The sequence below is a fragment of the Trachypithecus francoisi genome, unplaced genomic scaffold (genome assembly GCF_009764315.1).
Source record: "Trachypithecus francoisi isolate TF-2019V2 unplaced genomic scaffold, Tfra_2.0 Lachesis_group2, whole genome shotgun sequence".
Taxonomy (NCBI): Eukaryota; Metazoa; Chordata; class Mammalia; order Primates; family Cercopithecidae; genus Trachypithecus; species Trachypithecus francoisi.
In genome coordinates, this window is record NW_022681465.1 from 130,741,486 (window position 1) to 130,762,996 (window position 21,511).

At 37.0% G+C, this 21,511-nt stretch overlaps 1 protein-coding gene across 1 annotated transcript in view; it reads left to right on the top strand.

Annotated features, from left to right (window-relative positions):
- Window positions 1-812: 812 nt before the first annotated feature.
- ATP10B (ATPase phospholipid transporting 10B (putative)) overlaps window positions 813-21,511 on the top strand; it is a 280,240-nt gene continuing 259,541 nt past the window's right edge. Inside the window, exon 1 of the mRNA XM_033180385.1 lies at window positions 813-1,082. The gene's annotated coding sequence lies outside the window, so the exon portion shown is untranslated. The remainder of the gene's footprint in view (window positions 1,083-21,511) is intronic.

Consider the following 21,511-nt stretch of genomic DNA (forward strand, 5'->3'; position numbering starts at 1 on the left):
CACAGTTACTCTCACAACCAACTAAAATCTTAGGTAAAGATTTTCATGAAGTTAGATACTATGTTCACTTCTTTCCAACACCTTTTATTCCTAAGTTTGGTAATATTTCTTTTTTACTACCCTTAAAATCAACTTAATGCTCATTTTACCGTCTCTTTTATTTATGGATCCATCAATAATTATCCATCAATACAGCAACTTGCTCATGACATTTATGCCAATTAGTTGAGTCATAGGTAACTTAATAAAAGGATTATACATGAAAATCTCATTTTAGGGTATGAATCGAAGCTATCAATAAGCCCATTAATAATTCCGATTTTCTGTATGTTTGCACCATTCACATAATCTGCAACTATAATATATTGGTCCCACTTTCCTTATTTTGTATAATCAAACAGTAATCAATAAAAACTATGACTACTGCAAAATGAGACTTCTGAAGCTTTGAGGGCAAATTCATCACCAGCATGCATACAGAAGTCACCGCAGAGAGTCTTGTCTTTCTTTCTTAAGTGCCCTTGAAACCAAGCAACTGAATTATATTTCAGGCCCCCAAAGGGAGCTACAAGGTTATAATTGTCTCACACTTAATTACATGCATTATCAAAGGTAGATGGACAAAGTCATTTTCTACCATATGTACAGAATAAAAATCACTATGAATTTTGATATTGCTGGCTCATTGATTCACAGAAAGTAGAAATTTATGCAAGAGCCATGTCTAACAATGTAAATGTTCAGCCAAGTCGAAGAACACTGCCTTCACTGTTCTGGGACACAGCCTCACATTCACAGACTTGCCATTCTTCTCTTTCACTCTTGGGCCTAGTGAGGCAGCTTATTTTTCCTTTTTCTTTCATTGGTCACAGTTATTTATTTTCAGTGTGTCATCTTCTCTAAGTTTCTAGGGAGTGTTAGCTTGAGGCCTTGCCTTGACATAATCAGATATAATCAGAAAATGAAAAATTCCATAGGAAAGAGAACTCTTTTAGCCAAGGTGTGCGAGAGAAATACCGCCACTTTCAAGGACTGTTTTCTTTTACTGGAGCCTGCTCAATAGGGACGTCAGATTTGCTGGGGTAAGTAAAAGCATCCTGGCCTTACCTACATAGTGGGGGAGTAATTGCCTCTTAGAATCATCAAGTCTGAGTTCTGAATTAGGCCCAGGATATAACTACTTTTCTTTACACTGCATTTGAAATTTCATTTGGCTTACTGGGTGCGAGATCCACATTTCTTTTCTAACAGAATGTTTTATTTTTTGTCAATTGATTTCATTATGATAAGCTGATGGCAAATGCTACTTCCTTACGCAACAGGGCTTGCAGCCTGAATGTGCCTGAATACATTTTATGATAAATAATATATCCTGCTATCCTGCATTCATCCAGCGCAGCCTGAGGAAGCAGATGGGGTTACAGCCTTCTCCTCAAAGCAGACAGAAACTACAGCTTTGAGGAAGAGAATGAGATCATTACATGGCTTCCCGATTTCATCTTGATAAACTCTGAAGCTGCCATATTGCAGTAGTTTTCAACTATAGGTGGGAAGTTTGGCTTTCCTTTGAGTTCAAAGGAGAAAACTGGTGCTTAAAGAAAAATGTGTTTGCTCCCTAAGTATGAGTTACTTCTTCCAGAAAAAAAAAAAGCCCCATGCATGCAGGTCTATGATGAATACATTTAGGGCAGTCCTGTGGCCTGCTATTAAGGCTGGAGTGACACTATCCCTAACCCTAAGGTGAAAAGTAATGTTAAAAATAAAAATTATACTGAGCTGCTAGTTATTTGGCCTACAGGAGTACATGCATGCATGCATCTGGTGAAACTTGGTTTTTCTCTGAATTTGCCAGGCAATTCTGGCCAAGGTAGGCAGAGGAGAATCTGAAAACTGTGGAGAGGAGCTTGACCTCCAAAAGCCAACATGGCACTCTGCTACTCCCTTCTTCCACAGTTTCTTCTCTGTTTCCAGATCTTGCAAATGTACAGTCAAGAGTGCTTGGAGTATTATTCCATTAACAGATGTACTATTACATTAAGCCATTAATCAGGCAAATCACAGCTGTTGTTTTCTTTCTAGATGTTACTATAATTACTCTTAATAACACCTACTGAGTTCGTCATTTCATCCATTGATGACTTTTTAAAAATTTCTTGGATAATTCATTTCTTACAGTCTATATGGATTTAAGGGTTCAGGATCTCTCAGGTTTTCACCATGTATTTTTTAAAGAGTATAGCAGTATAACATCACATATGAGTAGATTAATAGGCTCTTGAGAGACTGAAGGTTGAAACCCACATGCTGACTTTACAATTAAATCATACTCCTCTCGTGCTAAAAGATGAGCTTTATCTTTTGAAGCCTACAATGCTCGTAAGTCCAGTGAAAAAGGCTACCTTTCAAAGGAATGGAGCTTTGAGGAACGGAATGGAGCTTAGTCCAGCTGCGTAGTTTACAGATGATAAAACTAGGACCTAGAGAAATGAAGTCTGAATTCCTGAGGCAAAAGAACACCCGAGTCCAAGGTTCATGGCTCTCAATTCAGTGTTGCTTCTTCTTGTTTTGTTTTGCGACAGACTCTCGCTCTGTCATCCAGGCTGGAGTACAGTGGCACCATCTCAGCTCAATGCAACCTCTGCCTCCTGGATTCAAGCGATTCTCTCGTCTCAGCCTCCCAAGTAGCTAGGATTATAGGCATGCACCAACATGCCTGACTAATTTTCGTTTTTTGTTTTGTTTTGTTTTGTTTTGTTTTTTGTTTGTTTGTTTTTAGTAGAGATGGAGTTTCACCATGTTGGCCAGGCTGGTCACGAACTCCTGACCTCAGGTGATCCGCCCACCTTGGCCTCCCAAAGTGCTGGGATTACAAGCATGAGCCACCGCACCTGGCCCAGTGTTGCTTCTACTGCCACATTCATTCTTCAAACAGCTTCTGCCACGTCAGATAGGAATGAAAATTTCTTTTGTGACTCAAAAGTAAACTAAACCAGGTTGGATTCCTGAGACTCATTCTACCCATTTACTCACTCTCCTTAAAGTAAAATTTAGCCAGGCATTCTTAAATTTTGCTTTGAACCTAGGGAGCTCTAGCTTTTCTGCTGCTGATTAAATATCACTGATTTCTCATTTTCTGGTGACATCGTTTTACAATTCTTTTGACTACAAAGTTTCAGCTTCTGGAGTCTTTTCATTTTTTTACAAAAAACACTTTTATTAAGATATGAAGTTGAGGGCCGGGCGCGGTGGCTCAAGCCTGTAATCCCAGCACTTTGGGAGGCCGAGACGGGTGGATCACGAGGTCAGCAGATCGAGACCATCCTGGCTAACATGGTGAAACCCCGTCTCTACTAAAAAATACAAAAAAAACTAGCCGGGCGAGATGGCGGGCGCCTGTAGTCCCAGCTACTTGGGAGGCTGAGGCAGGAGAATGGCGTGAACCCAGGAGGCGGAGCTTGCAGTGAGCTGAGATCCGGCCACTGCACTCCAGCCTGGGCGGCAGAGCGAGACTCCGCCTCAAAAAAAAAAAAAAAAAAAAAAAAAAAAAGATATGAAGTTGAGTAGTCAGAATAGAAGTGAGTGCGGTTTAGCAGAAAAAAAAAACCATGGGCTTTGGAATAAAACTTGCATATGAATTCCAGTTCTACCTCCTATAATTGTGTTGCCTTGGCAAGTTACTTTGCCTGTCAAATGCTCACATTAAAAGAGTGTGTGTGTGTGTGTGTGTGTGTGTGTGTGTGTAATTACCTAGTACAATTCAATAACTGGCCCACAGAAGGCACTTAATAATTAGTAGTTACTAAGAGAACTGGATGAGAAAGAATATTAATGGATATGGCATTTTTTGTTAAGTACTGTCTTAAACGTCTGGAGAAAAGAAGGAGAATCTCATTTTCTGCTTTCAGTATTAGTGATCACTGACTTCTGTTGCCAATGCAGGGAGCCTTGCAGATAGTTAGTAGCCTGAAAACAACCTGTATTATTTGAGAGGAGGTACTTTTGTCTCTTAGCTAAAGTTTTTGCAGGTCGCTCTGGTATGGTGCAGTATCAATCTGAACTCATTAAATTGAGGAAGTGACACAGGAACACAAGAATACATTGTTTCTTTGCCTCATCTGCTTAATTAAAAATTCCAGATCCCTTCATTCTCAAGATTGATGGTGAAATCTTCACACACATGCCACCGTATGTTCTCTACCTCCTCTTCCCCAAGTACAACCTAAGGCAGTGCGTCCCAAATGTGCTTCCTGGGCTAGCTGTATCAAAATTACTCAGGAACTATTAGAAGGGCAAAACCTCAGGCCCTGCCACAGACATTTTGAGTCAGAAACTCGGGATGACTCAGAAATCTGTTTTAAACAGGCCTCCAGGCGATTCTGATGGAGTTCCAGAACCATGACCTGGAGAACCCAGTTACTATATGTTATGTAGTGCAGTTACTATATGTAATGCAGTGTTTCTCAAAGTGAAGAACAGGTACCAAGATAGGAGCAAAAATGATCTTACAGAGGACAAAGATGACTTTAGGTGACACTCACATATTATATCAAATATATAATATAGATCAAATGCGATCTATAAGCTAGACAGCATAGTAAAAGTTTTCTCTCTCAACTCTCTTTCCATCGTTAAGTCTCATTTTGGTGTGACTAGACCTTTAATATCTCTCTACCCATTACTAATCTCCCATTTCAACAAAGAGAGCTGGATACAATTTTGAGGTCATTAGGTAGCAGCAGGGTCCAGCTAAAACTCAGCAATAGTTCTCTTCTCCTTTAGCATGCTATTTAAATGGTAATAAACTATTTCTTTATAAATGTTTACATTAATCAAAAAAGTTAAAATACAGTTGGCACGTGGACTAGCAAAATTATGTCAGTCATATGGCAGTGAATGTATTTAGAGAAATGCTGGTATGCTAAAAAGAACCTAGTTACATAAGTGCTTTAATTTCATTTGTGCCATTTATTAGCTGTGCTACTGTTCTTAGCTGTGCTACTTTTCTAAGCCTCAATTTTCTCATCTATCAAATGGGAGTGATATTAACATCATAGAAATGGTATAAGAACTTAAGAATGGAATGTGCCTCCTGTAACCCTTAGAACATAGTAGGAACTTGCTACATTCTTATACTCTCAAATCTCACTTTGAAGTCAGGTCTCTGTGTGGCCTTCTCAATAGCATTTCTGTTGGGGCTTCAGATTCTTCATTTGTAATGTGACAGTAAAGAAGACTTGAAGATCTGGAAGGTTCCTTCCAACTCTTAACTAATATGTATTTCCACATGTGTATTGTATGTGTGTATGTTTACATATAGCGTAAATTCTGTATATAAGTATGACTTAGGCATAAATAGTTTTGTTCCCCAGGCATAAACCTTGAGTGTGCAGGGATAGCATTGAAAATAGATGACTGTGTTGGAAAAATAAAAAACCAAATTGTGGGAAATGTGGGCGCTGATGTACATATCAGAGCTCAAAGGTAATTTCATTGTATTTTATCATCATCTGTCAAACTTAAAGCAATACCGACACTAGAAAATAGATTTTTGCAGAGGTTTCTGAGGACAATGGTTTCCATGAGCTGGTGTAAATATATTCAGAGAGACTTGTTCCTACTTAATAACGTGCGTTTTTCCTTCTGAATTGCTGATGCATTCACTTATAGCATTTGAAAGGCAGTTTGTCCTTTGCTGTCAAGTGAACTTGACAGAATAATAAGAAATTCTGAAAAATTCAATCAAATCTTGTTGCTTCTCAAAGGAATTTCTCGACTACTTATTCTGTTTAAGGAGAAAAAGAGAAGACGGCATTTCTTCGGTCTTGTGTAAGACACTAACCAAGTTTAACGGTACAGGTTCTCATTAGCAGGTGCCACATGGAGTTTTCCCTCTCAGTAATCCAGGGGACAGTTCCAACTGAGGTTTGGAGGTTCTTTGGGGAGTAGCAGCAATACATAAGGGGTCACTACAAGACTGTACTATTATAAAATCAGAAGCTGTTATCATTAGCTTATTTATTGCTTACAACATTCTTGTGAATCTGGAGACCTAAAAACAAGTAGAAGCGATGAAACTTGCTTCTCTTCCCTAGACAATAAAATAGCTCGCATTGTCTTTTACATAACTGACTGTTATAGAATCCCAGAAGCTAGATACACTCAGATATTGGCAATTCTGATGAAATACCCCAGGAACTATTAGACTTGATTTAGCAGGCACTGAACTGAAAATTAGTATGTAAGACAGAGAAAATGTGCTTGCAATCATGCAGACAACAGCTCAAATTACTCTCTTTGAGCTCCAGTCTCCTTATCTATAAACTGAGCATAAAATGTTTCTACCTCACAAGATTGTCCTGAGAATTAATCAAAGAGGTAATGTTGGAAGTAGCCAGAATATCTAACATTAACTGAGCACTTACTATCTGCCAGATGCTATTTCAAGGGCTTCAACCGCATGGGATCATTTAAGCCTCAATAAATCTTTGAGATAGTTACCATTATTAGCTCCATGTTATGGATGTAGGAACTTATACCAGAGAAAATGCAATTAACTTGCCAGCCACAATGTGGCAGGAAGAGACAGAGCCAACATGGGAACCCAAAAAGTCTGCCTGCAGATGCTCCTTCTTTAAGGCTTAAAAACACTTGACATTGTTATCAGCATTCACATGAGTTGAACCACGTGAAATTACAAATCTTTGACCATTTTTGACATAAAAATAGCAATTTTGTGTGGTGGTACCTAATAAGCACTGGATATGTATTAGCAGTAGCTACAGTTGCTACTACTGCTAATAGTAGCAATCATAATATTGATTTTATCCCAGACCCTCACTCATTAAGGAATACAGGTAATATTATAGAGTGAAAACCACTAGCTTGGTGATCAGAAGCTGGGTGAACTCTGGGTCTCAGTTCTCCCATTTGTATAATAATGGGATTGATCTTTTCCAGTTTTAATTGTCAATGGCAGAACCTTAAAAACGACCTATGAGGGAGAACTAGATATTTCTGTCCAATCTATCTTGAACCAATATCTAGTTCTGTCATGAATGACTGGTATATAGTTCATGTCATATACAACTCACCATGTGAGTTTGACAATACCCAAACTGGTACCTAGCCTGCTCAACACAGCAAGTTTACTGAGCACATGCTTGGATATTGTACTAGAATCAAATGTAGCGCTCATTTCTAAACACCTGTTTTCAATGCCTGTATTTAACTTGCTACAATAAAATAATATACAGTTTGTGGACTGACACTAGTTTATGCACTACCCTTTCAATAGCATTGGAACTCTGTGATATATATAAATTCTTAAAGGAAATATGTGTGTGTCTGTGTTCCCTTCTTGTAGAAATGTATTCTCTCTGGAGATTAAAAATGAGTATCCACAAAGCAAAGAATATTTTTAAAAGAAAGACCACAGATGGATCATAAAAACAATATTACCTGGGGCATTCATATAAGATAGAGAAAAGAAATCAGTGTGTACCAAATGTTGTTAGCACATGTTTTTTAAAATGTTTTTATTTAAACGATAATTAATGGTCTTTCATGTCATCATATTTGAAGCACTAGAGAATTAGAGATAAACGAGACACGGTCACCATCCACTCATAGCTCACAGTCTAGCCAGAGACCCCAGAATGTTAGCACACAATTGTAGAATAGTGGCTAATGCTCTGAAGGAAGATGTATTTAATTTGGCTTGGGTATCACAGGGGGCTCTACACTTTCAGGTGTGATTTCTTACATTTTGTTGTTTAGAATAGTTTTATTTTTTAAAAAAATCCTTTTCATTTATAACACGTATAATATGAACTAATCTTAAGTGCACAGCTTGATGAACTATAACAAAGTGAATACAACCATGTAGCCACCACTCGATCAAGAAATAAAATGCTTTCGAGAAGGTCCTGGTGTGCCTCTTCCCAGTCATCACCCTCTCCGTTTTCACAAATGTAACCACATTCCTAATTTCCAACCAATAACTAAGTTTTCCTGTTCTTAAAACCTATGAAGGGAAACACACTGATATATTCCTTGGTGGCTGGCTCTTTTGCTTAATGTCATGTCCACAGTCATGGTTCCCAAACTGCGTGCTAAAGCATCCCAAGGTACCACGATGTGCTATAAGGAGACAGCAGGATATTTTTTAAATTTTAGAGTCACATAGTGATAAATGACAACTTTCAGACACTGAATGAAATAATAGCTCATGGTAGTTCAGTTTCAATATTAGATTGTGCTACATTTCTTTTGATGTTGTATCTTTTAACACCAGATTTTCAAGAGTATCTGTGATTAAAAGCCAGTACACACAAAAGTCAATATGAAACAAATGAGGGTGGCTAAATCCAATCTGATTCTAATATTCAAGAAGCTTTGGTATGCCCAACAGGCACACAAATCCTATTAGTAATTTCTTGTGGTTATTTAAGAATGAAAAATATCAGTTTTTCTTTCAATTTATGTGTATTTTTAACATGACTGCTAAGTTATTAAAACATAAGTATTAGCCAGTGGCAGTGTCTCACGCCTGTAATCCCAGCACTTTGGGAAGCCAAGGTGGGCTGATCACTTGAAGCCAGGAGTTCAAGACCAGCCTGGCCAAATAGCAAAATCTCATCTCTACTAAAAATATAAAAATTATCAGGACATGGTAGTGCACGCCTGTAATCCCAACTACTCAGGATGCTGAGGCAGGAGAATCACTTGAATCCAGGAAGTGGACATTACAATGAGCCCATATGGAGCCACTGCACTCCAGTCTGGGCTACAGACCAAGACTGTTTCTCACAAAAACAAAGTATTAAGTTATTGGGACCTTACTACTTAATAATCAGAACTATTATGTATTTCTTTTGGTGTGGTAGCACCTGTGAAAAAATTCCTGAGATACTAAGGGAGCTAAGAAAGTTTGAGAAATCTCATTATGAGATTCATTTTTGTTGCCTCACACAATAGTCATTTGCTAATTTTCATTTGTGTGTGGTTTTCTGTCATGTGAGTACACCACAACTTATTTACATGTTCTACTCTTGATGGAAATTTGGATTGTTTCCAGGTTGGGGCAGTTATGAAGAATGCTCCTATGAACAGTTTTGGGCATATCTTTTAGCACATGTATATATATGTATGTGTGTGTGTGTGTGTGTGTGTGTGTGTGTATTTCTGTTGGATATATATTTAGGAGTGAAGTTGCTGGGCCTTAATCAATACTGCTAAACAGTTTTCTAAAGTGATTATTCCAATTTACATTCTCACCACGGTTGTTGGAGAGTATCAGTTCTACTCAAAATAACACTTGATATTTGGAGTTATTTTAATACTAGTAAGTGCAGACATATACAGATTTTTGTACTTTCTAAAGCTTAATTCAATTTTAGGGGTTCTACTTAAGAAAATAATACTAAACAAATTTAAGTTTAAAGTGAGCAATTATTGAAAATGAGAAAATAAACTACAGAAAAGCATAAAATTTTAAAGCTAAAAAATAACCCCAAATATTACAAAATGAAAAAAACTTGAGAAAAATAATATGAATTCACTGCCCATCACATGCCTGCAATATTTTGTTCCTATGTCCTTTTGCTGGACATTCTTGAATTGCCCCTTCATATGGAAATAATTTTGTATTCTCACTTTTTATAGCAAAACAGATTAGTCTTTGTTATAGTATGTTTGATCAAAACTTTTTAAAAATAGTTTAGAAAAGTTTCTTTAAGTTCACAGTTTGTCAAATTTGAGGAAATTTCTATCAGATTTTTTTTTAATGAACTGCAAATTTTCAGTTCATTTTAAGTTGTACAGTAAGCTTAAATGCTCTTTGAATTGGCAACACTCGTTAACAGCTTTTTTTTTTTTTTTTTTTTTTCATTGCTCTGGTCATGGTAGCTTATGTGTTTGGTTAGATACTCCTCTTTGTTTTGTGTTGACATCTAAATCAACTCGGCAGGCAATAGGGTGTACCTAGAAGACATTTCTGTCCTTGGAAACCTGGCAATTAATTACTCAGTAAGTACTCAGTAAATAAGGCAATTAAGTACTCAAGGGTGACCACAAACCACGTAAAAATATTTCACTAAACTGAAACTAAATGTATCCCCAACTCACTTTAATCCTTTCTAGTTCCCACATATACACATAGCTGCTTCTACTGAAGTGATTATATGACTTATCTCCTCTTTTTTTCTAAACCTCTTTATGTTGAAATACATTAGTTGCTTTTCTAACATGAAGCCAGCCTTGCATTCCTGGAATGTATGCCACCTGGTCATTATGTATTAGCCTTTTTATCAATCTCTGGATTTGTCTGGAAATATTGGGTTTAGGATTATTGCTTTTATGTTTATGAAAGATTGACCTATAACATACATTTGGATTTTTCTTTGATTTTATTTAAGGTGTTCATCTGCTTTTGATATCAATGCTCTGCTGGCCTCAAAAAATAAATTGGGAAGTGTTTTGTATTTTTATATTTTCTGAAACAATTTGTATAAGATTGATGGTACTCCTTAGCTCTTGGAAGAAATTACCAGCGAAGCCACATGGGCCCTGATTTTTTTTTTGGCGGGGTGGGGGGGAGAATGTTTTAAATAATAAATTCAATTGCTTTAATAAATATAGGACAATTCAGATTTTCTGTTTCTTCTTATAAAAAAAAGAGGTTTTATTTTTCTAGGACTGTATCCTAGAAGAATTATTATCTAATTTTTAAATTTATTGATACGAATGTGCTCATAATATCTTCAAATGGTATTATTTTAAAATGTCAGTTGAATTTTTAATATTCCTTAAGTTCCCTTCATTCTATTGGTTATTGGTTATTTGTTTCTTCTCTTTTTTTCAGTTTTATCAGTTTTGTTAGCCTTTTCATAGTACCAGATTTGGGATTTTTTTTTTTTTTTTTTTTTTTTTGAGGCGGAGTCTCGCTCTATCGCCCGGACTGGAGTGCAGTGGCCGGATCTCAGCTCACTGCAAGCTCCGCCTCCCGGGTTCCCGCCATTCTCCTGCCTCAGCCTCCCGAGTAGCTGGGACTACAGGCGCCCGCCACCTCGCCTGGCTAATTTTTTGTATTTTTAGTAGAGACGGGGTTTCACCGTGTTAGCCAGGATGGTCTCGATCTCCTGACCTCGTGATCCGCCCGTCTCGGCCTCCCAACAGATTTGGGATTTTTAAAATTCTTTCCACTATATTTTTTTTATTTTATTGTCCCTCTTCCGTTTACATTTGTTGGGTTTCATTCATTCTTTTTTTATTTTTAACTTTTTGTAAAATAAACAATTGGTTTTTAGCCTTTCTTCTTTTCTAATATAGGCATTTAAGGCCATTGTTTCCCTGATCATAGCTTTAGGTGCATCCCATACATTTTAATATGCCATATATTCATTATCGTGTAATTTAAGATCTTTTAGAAACTTCCATTCTGATTTATTCTTTGGTCCACGGGTTATTTAGAAGTTATTGCTTGGTTTTCAAACTTAGGGGAAAATGATTTTTAGTTATCCTTTGGCTACTTATTTCTAGCTTGTATCTATTATGGTCTAAAAACATGTTGTCTATGATTTCAACTCTGAAATTTTTTGAGACTTGCTTTATGGCTGGCCTGTGGCCTATTTTAATAAACGTTTCATGAGCACTTGAAATCCTATGTAGGCCGGGTGTGATGGCTCACGCCTGTAATCCCAGCATTTTGGGAGGCTGAGGTGGGTGGATCACCTGAGGTCGGAAGTTCGAGACCAGCCTGGCCTACATGGTGAAACCCATTTCCACTAAAAATACTGGGCATAGTGGCACACGCCTATAATCCCACCTACTCGGGAGGCTGAGGCAGTAGAATCCCTGGCACCCAAGAGGCAGAGGCTGCAGTGAACTGGAAGCTTGCCACTGCACTCCAGCCTAAGTGACAGAGCAAGACTTCTTATAAATAAATAAATAGAAATCATATGTAAAACTAAGAGTATACGGTCAAATACCCTGTATTAATTGGGTTAGTCACTTCTTCCTCTCCCCTTTAGTGGGGTTATGTTATTTATTTGAAATATAGTTGGGTTTGTTTTCAGTTTTGTGTTTTTATCCTTCCCATCCTTGTTAATTTAATTTTTTTATTGAATGCAGAGAATATTAACCTATATCTAAATATCAAAACTATACAAAAAGATATGCTCAAAAAAGTGTCACTGCCTCCTGTATTTCTTCTGCTTCATTCCCCTACCTCATACAGGGAGCCAATTTTGTTCTTCTCATTGACTTCCTGGGTGTCTCTTTGTAAAGATAAGTAGATATACACATATTCTCTTCTCCTTCTTTTTATACAAGGTAGCATGTAGGTTCCTTTGCAATTTGCTCTTTTTTTTCACCTAACAATGTATCCCAGAGGTCACTCTACATCAGTTCGTAGAGATCTTCCTCATTCTTTGTTTACAATTGCATTGTATTCCATTGAATGTATGGGGTTATAGTTTAATCAATCAGTCTCCTATGCTCAGACGTTTTGGCAGTTTCTTACAGATATTACTTCAATGAGTAGCTTCACGCATATATATGTTTGTTTTGCTGGGGATGTGTCTTCAGGATAAATTCCTAGAACTGGGCTGCGAGGTGAAAGACAGATGCATGTATAGTTTTATTAACTGATGCCAATTATCCCTCAGTAAGGATTTTGTATTCCGACCAATCTGCATGCCTACCAGTAATTCATGTTTTCTACAGCCCTGTGAACAAAACAGATCATCAAGCTTTGAATTTTTTTGCCATCTAAGTGAGAAATAGTATCTCAGTGAATTTTAACTTGCATTTATCTTAATGTGAATTAACTTTAATAGCTTTTCATATGTTCAAGGCCCATGTTTATATTATTTTATAAATTGCCTCTCCTTTTCTTTTGTTCATTTTGCTATAGAATGGTTATTTTTCCTTCTTTTCCAGTTTGTCATTTGTCTTTTGACTTTGCTTCTGGTATTTTTGCCATATGTAGTCAGTTTATCAATCTTTTATCACATCTGGACTTTTTAGTATCAGCTAAAAACTTTTTCATTAACCTAGAATATAGAGGAACTCACCCATATTTTCTTTCAGTAAAGTTACGTTATTTTACATTTAGAATTCTGATCCATTTAGAGTATTTTCCTGTATATGACATGAAGAAGGGATCTATTTTTTATTTGTGAAAAAATGGTTATCCAGTTGCCCAACATCATTTATTTAAAAGACTATCTTTTCCTTAGTGATTTGAGATACAACGTTTTTAATATACTAGATTTCTATAGATTTCTATTCCATTGTTCTGTTTGTATCCTCATGAGTCACTACCACACTATTTTAATTATAGTCTTTACAGTGTTAACATCAATAGGACTAGACCCCCCCTTCGTAACTCTTCCTAGTCACTGTTTTTCTACCTATTCTTATGTAGTTATTTTTCCATATGAACTTTGGTCCCAATATATCTAACTTGATAAGAAAGCTTGTCAATATTTTCTTGGGTGAATCTCTAAATTAACATAATTAACAGATATTAAAATAATGAAAAATGAGACCTTCATTATGTTGAGACATCCTAAACAAGAGCAAGGGCCATCTTTCCACTTGCTCAAATGTGCTTTTGCATCTTTCAGAGGTATTTATAGATTCTTCATATACATTTGAACATATCTTCCTATGCTTGCACCTAAACATTTTTGTTGCCATTGTAAATAAAATTTTCTTATTATGTATTTTATCTATTATCTCTGTACATGAATGCTATTGAGTTTTGTTATAGCTTCATTCTGAAATATGGTTTTTAGCATTATAAAACGTCTTTTGTCTCCTGTTACGCTGTTCTCTACTTTGTCCAATATGAGGATTCCAGTTCCTACTTTCTTATTGTTTTCATTTGCCTGCTAAACAGTCAAATGCTTTTGTCCATTCCTTTATCTTTAGCCTTTTTAAAAACAGCTATATTTTAGATATGTCTTTTATATACAACATATAGTTGAAATTTGATGGGTCAATTTGAGAATCTTTTTATTTTAATAGGTGAGTTAAACTCATTTGTGTTTATTGATATGACTGTCAAGCCTCTCATCTTGTGTTGTAATTACTATAAGCACTATATTTACTGTGTTTTCTCTATCTGGTGTTCCTTCACTTTTCCTTTTCCCTTTGGCTATTATGAAGTTTTTGTGCTTTTGTTTTAGTGTTTAGGTTTGTACCTCTATAGTACCCTTGACTTTTTTGGTCTTACTTAAGCTTTTAAAGCATTCAATGGCTCCCCCTTCTTGTAACAAAATCCAATGTCTTTGCTGTGGCCCATAAGACCTTTCATAACATGGTTTTTGACTACATATCTGAAGGGGCTTTTTCTACCACTCTGCACTTAATCACTGAATTCCAGCAACTGAACTTTCTTTGTCATCCTCAAATATATTCTCATCTGAAGGCCTTCACACTTGAGTTTTCTCCTTCAGAATATCCTTCTTCCTTCCGTAAAATTTTTACACAATTCAATATCTCATTTCATTCAGGTTGTATTAGTCAGTTTTTTGCATTACTATAAAGGAATACCTGAGACTAGGTAATCTATAAAGAAAAGAGGGTTCATTGATGTATGATTCTGTAGGCTATACAAGCATGGCCCCAACATCGGCTTGGCTTCTGGTGGGACCTTAGGAAGCTTACAGTTATGGTGGAAGGCAAAGCAGGAGCTGGCCCTTCACGTGGCAACAGTGAGAGCAAGAGAGGGAGAAGAGGGAGGTCCCATACTCTTTTAAATAACCAGATATCATGTTAACTGAGAACCCACTTATCACCAAGAGGATGGTACTAAACCACTCATGAGGGATCCACTCCCATGATCCAATCACCTTGCACCAGGTCCCACCTCCAACAGTGGGAATCACATTTCAATATGTGAATTGGAGGGACAGATGTCCAAATGACATCACAAGTCTTGGCCTTCATTTCATCATCAAAAATGTCCCTAACCCCCTTATTTAAAAGATTACTCCCCATCATTCTCTGGTGTCTAGCAGAATGCTTGACTTTTTTTCTCAAAGTATGTGCATTGCTAACCATTCATTATTCGTTAAAATCACAGGTAGATTCTGAAGGCCAAAGAAAAATCTTTGAATGGGTCCTTTCAACTAAAAATATATTTTCCATGGTTTTTTAACATCATTAAAATACCCATCCAGCTAAAATTCTAAAACTTAAAACTGTGGCTTAAGTATTTTGAGGCTCTCAAATAGATAACAGAAGTGGAAGGGGATTTGGCATTCAAGATGCAAGTGGTTGGCCCTGCCTGATAATCGGATGACAGGCCTGTCTGTGAAAGTTTTTCTCTAGACACTTTCCACATCACAATTTGAAAGTTGATCTACACATTTTTCTAATGGTGTACGTGGGCTGTTTTCTTATGTTCCCTGACCTACTTTAACAGGAATATAGGATAAATGTACATTCTGAACCCATGAGTAAAATGTGTATGATGTGAGGAACCTACAGAATGGAAGTCTAGCACCAGCTGTCCCATGTAATTTTCCAACTTCATGCTACATAAAGCAGAGAAGAGAGGCATCATGAATTGAGGAAGTATAGTTCAGTAACCTGGGGCTTTCAGATTTTTGCCAGATGAAAAGACAACTGGAGCTGGCTTTTAAGTACTGGCATAATCTTGTAATTCTGGCAAAAGTTTATGAGTAAGAGATTGCCTAATCCCAAATGATGCCCACAACGTGTAACTACATTACAGAATCCTGATGCCAAAGAGTTTACTTCCAATAAATTTGCTCAAACTTCTATGAGATATAAAATACCTTTATAAACAGTAATTGTTATTGTGTCTCAGTGAGCTAATAACAAGTATAGGCATATCTCCAGGGCAAGAATGGGATGGAGAATGGATCATGGGGAAATAACTTTAAAATGGTCTCCAGGGCTAAAGCAGATGGTAGTATATTTGAAAAATGCAGGAGAATAAATTATAGCTGTTTGCATTTCTGCTCTGAAGGCAATGCCTGTGTTTTCTGTAGGATGACTTCTTTGCAAAGGATTATTAACTTGAGAGAGAACTACAACAAATGATATTTTAATGACTAGTATAGTGTTAAAAAATGTGTTTCTTTTGTTGTGATTTTACTGAAAAAAAAATCGTATTTTGGTAGAGAGTCCTTGATTATATTTTAAAAGCTCTGCTGAGTCTTTCTCATGAAAGAAAATGGTAACACATTTTAGGAGGAAAAATAACATGGGTTTCCCTTTCAGAAATTATTCATTTCAACAAATATTTAACAAGGTCCTGTTATGGTCATGGCATGGCACTATGCCAGGTACCAAGAGGAATAAAATATACCCCTTGACCTCAAGGCATTTTTGATTTTGTAAAGAATATTCCAAAAGCTCATTTTTCTGTGTTACGTAAGATATAGTAACAATATGTAGATGACCCACCCCACTCACATTTATAGTAGCTGATTTTTTTATATCTGTTTTTAAGACCTTTCTAGTCGGAAAAAAAAAACACCATAAACTCTTTCTGATAATAACCAAACAACTTGTAGTGTTGGACAAATGTAATCAGCAATGCTGAGAAAACATGATGGACTGACTGATGAGGTGGAAAGACTTTGATTGCCTGAATATGTGATAAGACCGTGTATGTATATGCCTAGAAGCCAAAGAATGATTTTCTCAAAGTGTTGTCATAATACAAAACCCTTAAGAAAAGGGAAAGTGAGACATCGGGAAAAAAAATACATTTTTTGCTTGATCAAGGGAATATTTGATCCCTCTAGGAGGAGAATCTATTGACATAATCTCACAGTTCAGGGAAAAGCTGCGAGGAATTGTGACACTATGGAATATAAGGAAAAAATGGATAGAGACTGGGTATGAAGGGGAGGCTCCTTGAAGGAAGTGGTTTTGAATCTCAGCTTTGAAGGTTATGCATGGGTGGAATATGTAGAAAAGAATGATTGAGTCAGAGGAACCAGAGTGAACAAATATATGAAGCCCTGAACTTGCTGGTAAACTTGTGGAGAAAAATAATTTAACTGCCTTGTTGGTAAAAGCTAAGGAAGCAAAGATAGTTTGCAAGTAGTTCACAGAGGGTGTTATTCAGTAAGCAATGAAGAGAATGTAGGGTGTGAAGAACAATGCAAATAAGACTAGAGTTTTAGAAAGATAATTTTGAAAGGGCAATGTAAATGACAAGGAGAGTATGTGTGACAGTCATTCACAGCAGAGATAACTTTATCTCATTTAGTCCTCCGCAATAACTAGCATATTGATAAGCAGGCATTCCACAAATATTTCAATTCAGTCAGCACTAGGCTACAGCATGTCTGCCACATTCAAGCATCTGTGGAGGCTAAAAAAATGAAAAAACTTAAAATTTTTTCAATGAGTAATGAATTTACAGAGTTTTGGAGGTCATCCAAGGTTTAGTTGCCCAACTGTCATTTTCTGTGTGTAAATTTAAGGGGTACAAGTGCAATTTTGTTACATGGATATATTTCATAGTGATGAAGTCCTGGCTTTTAGTGTATCCAAATTATATACATTGTACTCATTAAATAATCTCTCATCATGTATCTCCCTCCCTCCCCTTCTCATTCTTTCCAGTCTAATGTCTATCATTCCACACTCTATGTCTATGCGAACACATTATTTAGCTTCCACCTGTAAGTGAGAACATGTGGTATTTGAGTTTCTGTTTCAGAGTTGCTTCACTTCATTTTGAAATGGTTTGCATCCCACTCCCAAGGATATCAGCAGTCAGGACCAAGTTTGAAGAAGGGGCCATACAGAAGATTACAAATTTTATTAAATAAACAAGCTAGGAATCTAGAATAATTTAATCAAATTGGATGTGACTACCAATCAGAGGGCAATCAGAAAACCCCATGAAGGACCTACTGTTTTTGGATATTTCCAACACATGAAGAAAAATCTTTACCTAGAAGCCAAACATTCTAAGCCATGCCTAACTTGCCTCATGGACATTATACAAACATGTGCAATATAAACAATAGCCGCTTGACAGGGATTTTGAAATCAGGAAAAGGAAAAGTCTCTTTGGTTGAAAATGATGTGGTAATATTTATCCTCACAATGCTGTGTGTGCCCCAAGCCTGCCTTTATCCTTAACCCCTGATGAGAGAGAGAAGCTGAATTCAAGCCAGTGGGTCAAGATCCAAAAGCAGCACATGAGCTTATTCCCAATGCAGGTGGGAGGTCCCAGAGAACAACATGCTCTATAAAACCTTGGGCAGCAGATAGAGATGACCATATGCTCCTCTTTCCATTTCTACTTGTCATTTTCTACTCCCCTCTCTCCTGTAGGTGACTGGAAAGTGAAAGCTAAACATTCTTCTGACAACAACAAAACACCACAAGCTACACATCTCGGCTTGTTCTTCCACAAGCACAGTCCATTTCTGAGCCAGTGTTTGGAATTTGAACTGGCAACTCAACCCAACAATTTTGCTGCTTTGTCTCTCAATCTCAAGTTGGGGTTTTTTTAATGAGTGTGTGTGTGTGTGTGTGTTTTCTTTTTTTTTTTTTTTTTTTTTTTTTGGTCACATCTTAGTCCAGGGTATGAGAAACAGAGCTCTTACAGATTTTTTTTAATCTTGCTGAGGAATTATCTCTGTTTCAGCACCACAACATTTCTTTTGGACATTCTCCCACTGAGCATGTGTTCAGAGGAACTTCAGCCTCATCAGTAATCTATATCTCAGCTGTCACTACTTTTCCAGAAAAACCTGAATTCTCAGTTTCAATGGAACACACAAAATAAGTTCTCATGGCAAATGTTGCAGGCATAAACATCTGGTCAAGGGGTGCTCTAGATGCATACAGAGTAAGGTCGCTCTGGACAACACCTTTAGGAGAATTGAAGATACCAAGGTCTTACAGATCTTCAGTCCTCAAGGAAAAAGCGTATCATGTTAATTAGTCCATACTTAGGCTAGAAATCTGTAGGGGAAGAAACATATACCACAAGGAGTGTAACCAAAAAGTTTCTCAGCCTGATGAGAATTTACACGTGAGTGTCTGAAAGCACATTGTGAACCAAGAGAAGCATTGTCACTTGAGCCCCTAGTTAAGGTTTTATTTCCTTAAATGTTAAGCATGGTTCTCCCTATTGGGCCATCTGTACATTTCAGTTTTATCCATATTTGTCTCCATCAATAGCATTTCATAAAGAATTTCGCCCTGAAAAAGGCACATCCTTTTGTACAGATCCATCAATGATACATTTAAAATCAACCTTTATTGATATCTGCCTCATGCATCCCAAGACTGAACTTCATCACCCTAGACAGCATGGTCATTAGCCTAGGGGCATAAGAATCAGATGTTGTGCCCTATTAGAAGCACTGTTGGTTTGGTCCCTATTTTATTTTTATTTTATTTTATTTTATTTTATTTTGTTTTAGGGACAGGGTCTCGCTATGTCACCCAGGCTGGAGTGCAGTGGCAGGATCTTGGCTTATTGCAACCTCCACCTCCCAGGTCCAAGTGATTCTCGTGCCTCAGCCTCCCAAGTAGCTAGGATTACAGACTTGCACCACCACACCTGGCTAACTTTCTGTATTTTTAGTAGAAATGGAGTTTTGACATGTTGGCCAAGTTGGTCTCAAACTCCTGGCCTCAAGTGATCCACCCACCTCAGCCTCCCAAAGTACTGGAATTATAGGCATGAGCCATCATGAGCAGCCATTTGGTCATGATTCTAGCAACCAGGAGTCTATTAGATGATTCATGTTGTATGACTGCCCACAAGTATGGTAGAACTATTGCCAGGAAACCACAGGGCATCCATATATTGATAACAAAGTTTTTCCATAAAGTTGAGGTTTCCCTCTACAGTATTTAAACTGTAATTTAACTATTTCGCATGAAAACATTTGGAAATATGTTTTTAAAGTCATTTTTAAGATTTAAAACACGTCTTCTCACTGCCAAATGTAATTGATTAAAAAAAATCACACAAAGTAAAAATATGGTTCTGTCTTATAATAAGGTTTCATTTCTCAGCTAAATTTCTCCATCTGTTTATAAATTGTCCACTTCCTCCACTCGATCCTTTCACATATTGTAATCATAGCTATTTTATAATATTTGTCTTCTAATTCTAGCATCTGCACTTGTACGATTGACTATTTTTTCACTTGATTATGAACCAACTTTTCCTGCTCCTTTGTCTGTCTCATAATTTTTGGTTGTATGCCGGACATTCTGTGGGAAAATAAAATGGGATGAAATAAATATTAACTCCTTGAAAAGAGCATATCCCTTTCTATTCAGACAGCTGAGGTGGAGAGTTGAGTCAATCTAATCATCTAATATATAACTGAGCTGAATCTGAGATTTGCTGCAGCTCTAGTTAAATTCACTTCACCACTACCATCAAACAATTTGAAGGCAGCATTAGGGCTTTACCTTCATTGGGGCTTAGAACCTAATTATTACTGACAGTTTCAAGGTTCCCCTATATTCTACAACCCAGCTTTCAACTGTCCAAGTTGTAGGAGATTTCTCTTGCTCTTTCTTCTTATAGCACAACCATAAACTTTTGAGGTAATATATTTTCTCTCTGTTCTCTAGTCCTGTAAACAGTTTTCTATGCCTTGTTAAATCTCTCCATCATACTAGCCTGCCACCAGCCTTCAGGAGACTGATGCTTTATATTTAGTAAAAGTTCCATGCTCCTCAGAGAAATTGCTCTCAGATTCCCCACCCTACTCCAGAGTTTAGCACATTAACACTATGCACTTGGCACACGTGCTGTGGAAAGGATTGGAGAGTGACTGCAGACTTACTTTGGGCTAAATTTGTCCAGGATGCTAATGTGTCATGCCAGCCCATGCCTGGCCATAAAAGATTGATAAAAATTGGGCTTGTTTATCCTTACTGCCATCTATGGCAGGTTTTGTTCTTCTTGTGCCATGCCCTCAGGGATGATACAGTTGTGGCAGTGTTCTTTCTGAGTAGCTCCTCTCTCTCTGTTTATCATATTTAGGTATCTTTGTGTCATCAGGAAGATGAGGGTTTTTTAGAATATAATCGTGCAGCTTATTTAGCTTTATCTCTTTGACAAGTGGGAGCAAATATATCTTACAGTAGTCTACGTTCTAGAAGCACAAGCTATACAGTAAAAATTGAAGGCCTGTCTCCTTGTTCTCCAGATGCATCCAAGTGTGTACACACATTGACACACCTTTATTCATTTGTTTCAGTGTGGGAATATGTGTGTAAATTTTAAAATAAATACCTTGCTATATACTCTCTCTACAACTTAACACTTTTTCTCCATAATGTGTTGAGGGCTTTTTTCCCTATTAGTACATATAGAACTACCTTATTCTTTTGAACATTTGTATAGTGTTTCATTATATTGGTTGGGCCATCATTTATCCAGGTAATTTCTTACTGATGGAAGTTATTAAATACTTAATACTACAAATATTGTAGTCATGAACAATCTTACAAAGGTAGCCAGAGTTTTATG